The following is an 8,449-nucleotide window of genomic DNA, read 5'->3' on the forward strand; positions in this document are numbered from 1 at the left end:
TGCCAGCTCGAATTACGTTAATGTGATTTTGTAAAAATGTGCAACTATATGAGAAAAATGTGGTTTTGCGGCACTGATTCACCTCCAGACCACTTTCTGTTTAGTTGGCAGTAATTTGAGTTTGGGAAATCGTAAAGCTCCAGGTGATGCTTTGCATTTATAGAGCAATAAAAACGTTAAGTGAGTTTCTGCTCAAGATGCATCCTGCCACTGTTCAGGGTGTGTGTGTGTGTGTGTGTGTGTGTGTGTGTGCGTGTGAAGAAATGACAAACCAGTAAATTCAAATGATCTTCAGTCACATTATTGAGATGATGTAATGTTTTTCTCGTTTACTGTTCCCTGTTTTCCTGTGTGTGTGTGTGTGTGTGTGTGTGTGTGTGTGTGTGTGCAGCTGATTAATTCCTGCGGGGGCAGTATTTCCTGACTGTTTTCACACTTCTGATCCAGAACATGTCTGAGAAGAAGCTGCAGGCGGCGCTGCTGCTGTCAGCCCCTGGTCTTTGGTTGAAGAAGGAGAAAGGAAGAAGTGGAGGAGAGAAATAAGGAAAGACTGCACTGACTGAATGAAATCCCGGAGACTGCACTGATGGACTGAGCTGAACAGCCAATCAGAGCGATGGATCTTTTGCTGTTCGTGAGCAGAACAGTTTTTAATGCCCCCTGGATGAAGCAGTGAAAAGCACCAACAAACTGGAACATTGGAGGTTTTGTTGTGGATGAACTCATCATCTTCAAAACCTCAGATTTTTATGACTCAGAGGTTCGAGAGATGACTCATGACTCCATTAGTAATCTGAATAATGTATTTACCTTACATTTCAAGAAGCGCATTATAAACACAGCTGTCGTGTTTTCATATGTTAGCTCAACAGTTTCATTTTCAAATTAAAGCCATTTGCAGTGGTTCAGTCAAAACCACCTAAATATTTCACTAAATATTTCTAAACATCTTGTGGCTGCATGAATCGTCTCTGCAGAAACGCTGCATTAAAATCCTTTAATTCTACTCGTGACCTAAGAGAGTACAGGCCCGACCCATCCTCTCTCCCAGGCAGGTACCGTACCAGGCAACAGGCTCGCACCTCGACCGAGCGCTGTTTGTAGAGATATTAGTCTGTCGTGGTTTTACAAAGTGCAGCATGCACATTATTTATTGCAACCTTCTTCAGCATCTGGGTCGTCAGGGTGATCCTGACAAAACACATGTTCACATGTTCGTCAAGTGTAGCTGAGGTTTTCCATGTGTTTAGTTTATAACTAAGGTCATCACAGATTTTGTTTCCCTTCGTTTTAACTGTGTTGGCCATGTTTGCCACACTGGCGCCCTGCGATCCCTTTGTTACTGAGCCCCAAGCTTCAGATGCTTTCAATTCCCAGGCACTGGCACGCACACACACACACACACACACACACTGTAGCTTATAGTGTGTGTGTGTTAGTTTTGGCTGTGTTCCCGCAGTGGCTATAATCAGGGGCGTCTTTGACATGTCACAGTTTCCCCATCTAGGCATGACCTGCCCTCAGCCAGGAAACACTGAACAAACCAACTCTGCCCAAATGTGTGTGTGTGTGTGTGTGTGTGTGTGTGTTAGAGACAGCAAGAGAGAGGCGGAAAGAAACTGTGGAAGGTGTGTAAAAATTAATGTGTGTGTAGGAACCATAGAAGGACATATGCAGTGGAGCTCTGAGTGTGATTTCTACCAAATGACTCGTGTCATAAAAAAGTGAACGCACTGGACATGATGTTGTTCCGTCTAACAGACTGAGCATGTCTTCCCACATATATTTTGGCTTGTGTAGCCTCCTTTATTCTGTTTATTGTGATTTAACTCACTGTCTAATCCTGTTCAGGGCGGCAGCACTGCTCTGATGGTTGGACTGAAATATCTCAACTTTCTCTGGAAGGATTTCATCGACCACCAGGGTGAGTCCTGAGTTTGGGGACTTTTGTTCTGTAGGAACACAGTGAAGTTCATACGTGTGTTTTTTAGTGAAGTGTCTCAACAACTATTAGATGGATCACAATAAATCTAAACTGGTTCAGACATCCATGGTCCCCTCAGCTTCAGCTGTGAAACATTTTGGTCACATTTCTTATTCAACACTTTGGTTTATGAAGCAAAAATCTCCTAAACTAATAATTTCCCATCAGCCTCAGCTCCACTTTGGGTTTAGTGCTAATTAGCAGATATCAATACACACTGAACTGAGATCAACATTATACCTGATACACATCAATTATGTTAGCATGCTGACATTTATCTTAAAGCAACAACAACACACAGCAGCAGTGCATTATGGACTATGGAGTGCATCAACAGTGCTAAAGTAAAGGAAAGTACATTTTCTGACCAAAAGACCTTGAGGCTTTTTCATTGTAGAACATGTTCTCCAGTATTTACTGTTCATGACTGAAGTTTGTAAGTGCTGGGAATAGCTGTGTATGATGCCAGTGTAAAGAAAACAAATCAACAAGTAACATCGGTTTAATAATGTAGGTTGTACAAGTCGCTGTGAGATCATGAAGCAAGAAATCATGCATTCAAGTATCAAATGTACTAAAAAATGTTTTTCAGTACAAGTTTTTTTTTTTTTTGGTACAAAACCAGTGTCGGTTTCAAGTGATGACAACTTGAATTCAGCTCATGACTTTAACCTCAGACCAGCAGGAAGTCCAGGTTCTCCACTCTGCTCTTACCATGTCTGTTATTTCACTGTAATCACCAGCTGGCATTGTCTCTCACACTTAGAAAACATTAGAACAGACCCGAGGCCAAGACAAACTACTGAAAATCAAGTCTTATGTAAAACTGTTCACTGGAGGCTTGCACAGTTTTTTTCATATTCCTACATGACTGACCTTTTAAAGATGTGAGAGGAGCTGCGTTGGCGTTGGGTTAGAGAGTTATGAATATCAAATCAGGATTGACCTTCCAAAACTCATGTCTGATAGAAAAAGTTGTGTACATTGGCCCAAACTCAAGCCTCAAACTGGTCCTCACCAAGATGGACATAGCAGAACATCAGGCACACACAGGTATGAGGAACACACACACAAACACATCATCATCATCATCAATATTATTATTATTATTATTATTATTATTATTACACATGTGCCTCAAAACATGCAAACACTGAAGAATACAATACTGCGCACACACGCACACACGCACGCACACACACACACACACACACACACACACACACACACACACACACACACACACTGCATTGGCAGGAAACACTTTAGTGAAACTTTAACTTCATTCCCTCCTCTGGGTCATTTCTTCACCTCAAGGACACGTCTCTCCCTCGCTGTTCTGTTTGCATCCAGCTGCTTTCATGCACTTTTATTACTGTATTAGAAAAAAATCTGAATTTGCAAAAAGGTTTTCTGTTAGCTAGTGTGTCAGTAAATGGTAACGTTGCTCAAACTAAACATAAAACAAATCTCCATCGTACGTTCTACACTTTTTCACCTGAGCTCTTTTAGTCACATCGTCCCTTTTAACCCTCTGCAATTATTTAATAGCACTCGACCCTAAACTCAGAGCCACCAACAGTTTGTGTTGCTGAACAAACTTCTACAACGTTGGTGGATGGAAAAGTACATTCATTTTCATTTTGTTTAGCTGATTTACCCAAAATTCAGACAGTTTGCCCAACGTTTGGATGGAGACAGCTTTGTTCTCTCTCTCTCTTTGTACAGATGGAAGCAGTTCTAAATCGTACTGTTGGCACAATATGGTCACTACCTGTCTGCAGCTCCAAACCTTCTAGTGTTTCCACTCCTGGTGTTTTCTTAAGTAAAGTTCACAAAGGATAAAATGTCAGAGCAGCTACAGCCTGAGTTTGGGGTGCAGGATGGTTATGAACGACACGATATGAAGACACGATTATAACCCTCCATGATTTTGGGGCATCTGCCAAAAGCAGTGACCGACCTCTGATCAAAACTGTAGAAATGAGATCAAACTGGTTTAATTTTTAACAGGCAGCGCAGACTTCACAGACACAGGCATGGAGGGTCTAAACATAAACATGCTTTTGGTTGTTTTTCATTCCCCGTTTTGTTTCTATCATGAGGACTAACAGACACTCACATGACCGACGACGTTCACATCCTGTAGGTTTTCAGCCTATTATCGTTTCTGGGTGTCGTCTCATACAGATGAGTGTTTGAACCAAACTATGATCTTTTCTTAGACCTAAACAAGAACTTTTACGGTGCCTAAACATATCCAGATAGTTTTTGTGCAAAAACCCAAGAAAGGCCGTTTTGTCAATCCCTGTGGCTTAGTGAAGTCCTCTGATGTGAGTGGGCTACTCTGCTTTTATTGGAAAACTATTGGAAAACTACTTTAAACTCCTCTGAGCTTTCATCCGTCTCGATTCCTGTGCTGTCCTGCGTGCTGAATGTCACTGCCTCTCTCAGTGACAAAAAGCATGAATACACACATCCTCACACACACACACACACACACACAGAGCAGCTGTGGCGGTTAGGTCATCAGTTTGTACAGCAGGCTGGTACCCTGTCCTGCGTCAGTAGGTGTTAGTGGTAACATTAGCCAGGGGGCGAAGGAAGGAAGAGCCAGGGACTGAAGGAGGAGGATGGAGAGAGTAAAAGAGAAACAGAAAGAGGGAGCGGTGGAGTGTTAGCATAACCTAAGGCTTAAATGTGTCATTTCTGTTGTTGTCTTAGCCCCACCACTTAAACACTCTGGAAATCAGGCCGTCTTAGCAGGAGACCTGCTCTGTCATCACACACTCAGACACCCTCTCCTCTCCTCTTATATTTCACTCACTTTTCCACTGATTTAGCATTCATCCATTCATCTTCTCAGCCACTCTCCTGTTTTCCCCCTTTGTTTCGTTTTGAAGTATGTGTGACAACATGCAGGCAGGTTTGAAGACACCATCTGACACAACAGGATGCAGACAGGCTTAACCACAGCAGACCTAATGATTAGTGGTTGGATTTGGCGTCTGTCTTGACTCGGTTTGAAGGTGAGTCTGGAAAGTGCTTCAGTGTGGTATTTTTTTTCTGTCAAACTGCGTTTTAATCCTGTTTCACCACAGTGGGAATGTCTGCACTTATGCCGCTGGTCAGTCTCAATATTCACAATAAAACATATGTAAATGTTGTTAAGGGAATTAATGCAAAAAAGGAGTTTGATGTATTTTGCTTTAATATGTCAATAAATGTTCTGGAGAAGTTTGTTAATTCAACACAGTAATGTCCACTTTGTGATTATCGAAAGCCAAATGGGTCAAGATTTGTCTCCTTGTCTGATTATGAAGTTTTTGCCACAGCACAACATTAAAACCTAGAAGTTACTGTTTAGATGGAGTCTAATAGTCTGGGGGGTCAGCACTGTCCTCTCACAGCAAGAGTCTGCATGTTGTCCCTGTGTCTGTGTGGGTTTTCTCCTCCCACAGTCCAAACACATGCAGGTCAGGATTAGGGTCTGAACCCAGGTGGACCCGGGGCCTTTCTGTGTGGAGTCTGCATGTTGTCCCTGTGTCTGTGTGGGTTTTCTCCTCCCACAGTCCAAACACATGCAGGTCAGGATTAGGGTCTGAACCCAGGTGGACCCGGGGCCTTTCTGTGTGGAGTCTGCATGTTGTCCCTGTGTCTGTGTGGGTTTTCTCCTCCCACAGTCCAAACACATGCAGGTCAGGATTAGGGTCTGAACCCAGGTGGACCCGGGGCCTTTCTGTGTGGAGTCTGCATGTTGTCCCTGTGTCTGTGTGGGTTTTCTCCTCCCACAGTCCAAACACATGCAGGTCAGGATTAGGGTCTGAACCCAGGTGGACCCGGGGCCTTTCTGTGTGGAGTCTGCATGTTGTCCCTGTGTCTGTGTGGGTTTTCTCCTCCCACAGTCCAAACACATGCAGGTTTGGTTGGTTGGTGACTCTAAATGTGAGTGTGTGTCCGTCTCTGTGTGTCAGTCCTGTAATTGGCTGCTGATCTGTCCAGGAGGGACCCACTGCATGCTGGGATTGGCTCCAGTCCCCCAAAGCCATGGAATAAGCAGCAGATAATGGATGATTGGATTTTACCAGATAGTGTCTCGTTAAAGTTGATTTTAACATCTGTAACATCTGAGTACAGTCATTCCACTGTCTCTGCTGCTCAAAATAAAACTAAAACTTGAGCCCCCTTTTTATTTATTGCAGTATTTTTCCTTTTCCCTACTGACACAAAGGATTGTGGGATATGGGGGTGGTGAGATTGCCCATTAATAAAGTTGATTTAAGGAAGAAAACACTTTATTTCCTCACATTTCTCCAGTTTCACAGGCAGAAACAGACGCCCACAGGCACCGTACAGGTCAGAGTTCACAAACACACTGAGGAATCAGCAGCAGTCGGAGGTGCAGCTCGTCTTCATTCTAAAACAGACAAGGATCGAATATACATATAATATAAACTGACTGAATGTTAATCTTGAGTTTGTCAGTGAAAAGTGGTGAAAAATGCTCCATTTCAATGAGGTCGTGTGTTCACACTGTCAGAGGAACAACTCTGGGGTCACAGCTTCAGCACACAGCCCACTGACACCCCAGGACGACACCCTCATCTGCCTCCATTTATAAACTTCTGAATCTGATCCCATTACTGTACAAGCAGCGTGTGGTTAATGCAGCCAGTTTCATTATGAAGGAAATTGCCTCTGAATCTAATCTGAAGCTGCGATCATCTGTTACAGGTCGATTTAAGTGCTCCTGTACTTTAATGCTTCTTAATGGCTCCGTCCCTCGAGAAACAACTCTTTCAAACCCCGGGCCATGTGGAAACAAGGTGCTCACATGCTGTGCTGAGGCGCTCTCTGACTTTTTGCCCTGTGGAGGGAGCAGATGATGGAGCAGACACACACACACACACACACACACACACCACATAAACACATACACACTTTACTATGTGTGTTTGAGGAGAGGCAGGGCCATCACTCGCTTTTTTTCTATGTGTGTGCGCATGGGTGAATATAAATACATCCTTGACCTTTGTTTTCTTTGCACATTTTCTCCTGTGGGACACACACACACACACACACACACAGAGTGCAGTGCTGCGGCCAGGATGGCGGCGTGGCAGTCGTTATTTATGTCTGCTTTCTTTAGCAAGGTTTCTCACAGGAACAGGAGCCGAGCAGGAATCTGACGCTTCCTCTGAACCCATTTATCACTCTTTATTAATACAGAAACACACATAAATGCTCAGGCCATGAACAGAGCTGCAGACCAGACAATTACAGAAACACATACAAATATGCATGTCAGCTATGCATGACACTGATACTGAGCCACATAACAATAAAACTTTAAGATGCCCACATGGTCAGAGGAAGCTGAGAACGTTTTTCCTTTTGTGTAGAGTTGGTGCTGTTGGACGCTCTGTGCATGCTGAATGATGGATAAAGGAAAACTGTGTTTGCTGACTTACTGAGTGTGTTTTTTGTTCTGACTTGGGCTTTGTTCACATCACAGCTGAAGTTTCTCAAATCTGATTTTTTCCCCCCAGGCGACTCAGAGCTGGAGCCAGTTTCACAAAGATCTATAGTTTTATTTTAAGCCTAAAAAGTCAGCCTCCCTACTTCCAGACTAATTTAGAACTAAGGCCCATGGGTCCATGATATGTTCAGTGCAGGAGTGTGAGGCATCACATTAAAGACCGAAAGAAACCCCAAATTAAAAATGTGTTTCTTTGTTCTCACCTTTTGTTCGATCATGCTCATCTTCTCTCGTTGTTGCACCCATTTTGAGTTTCTTCATGTTTGTTTTGTACATTTTTGTAGTTGTGACATTGACTTTTCAACAAGACATACAGTAATAACAGTCATTTATCAACAGATATTTATATGACCAATTCAGTACCAGCTAGGAGGACCACAGGAACTGACTTGGATGGGTGCAAACAACTGAAGTCTGAAGCGGAGACTGGGGCTCTGGGCAACTTCCTGGGAGGTTCCTCAGCAAACCCAAGGTCATAGATTGGACACGGTGTGTGTGTGATCAGGTGAGGTCACTGCAGGGAGTCCAGCATCTGGCCGACTGAACCTGACGTTACCCCACTCAGTCGCGTCCCATAACTCACCTCTGGAGTCTTGTTGTAACTGTTTCACGCTCGGCATCGATCTGCAGCCGCTGATTTCATTTCCTCTGGTCTGAACCAGACTGGTCCAGAAAAATCAACTTGACCTTTTAGTTTTCCCTTTTCACGCCATTTTACTGCTGTTTTCTCAAACACTTCACTTTACCTCTGCTACTCTGGCTTTCCGATTTCTCAGTGCCATTTTCCCCCAGCACTTCTTAATTTCATTAATCAGCTGTGATTGACTGTGTTCACAAGCTGTGACTCAGGAATCACAGGGTTACTCTGCCAAATCAGAAAAACAACATAAAAACAGGAACATTCACTCCTGCGTGCACTGACTCTT

This window comes from Mastacembelus armatus, chromosome 5, assembly GCF_900324485.2.
Source record: "Mastacembelus armatus chromosome 5, fMasArm1.2, whole genome shotgun sequence".
Taxonomy (NCBI): Eukaryota; Metazoa; Chordata; class Actinopteri; order Synbranchiformes; family Mastacembelidae; genus Mastacembelus; species Mastacembelus armatus.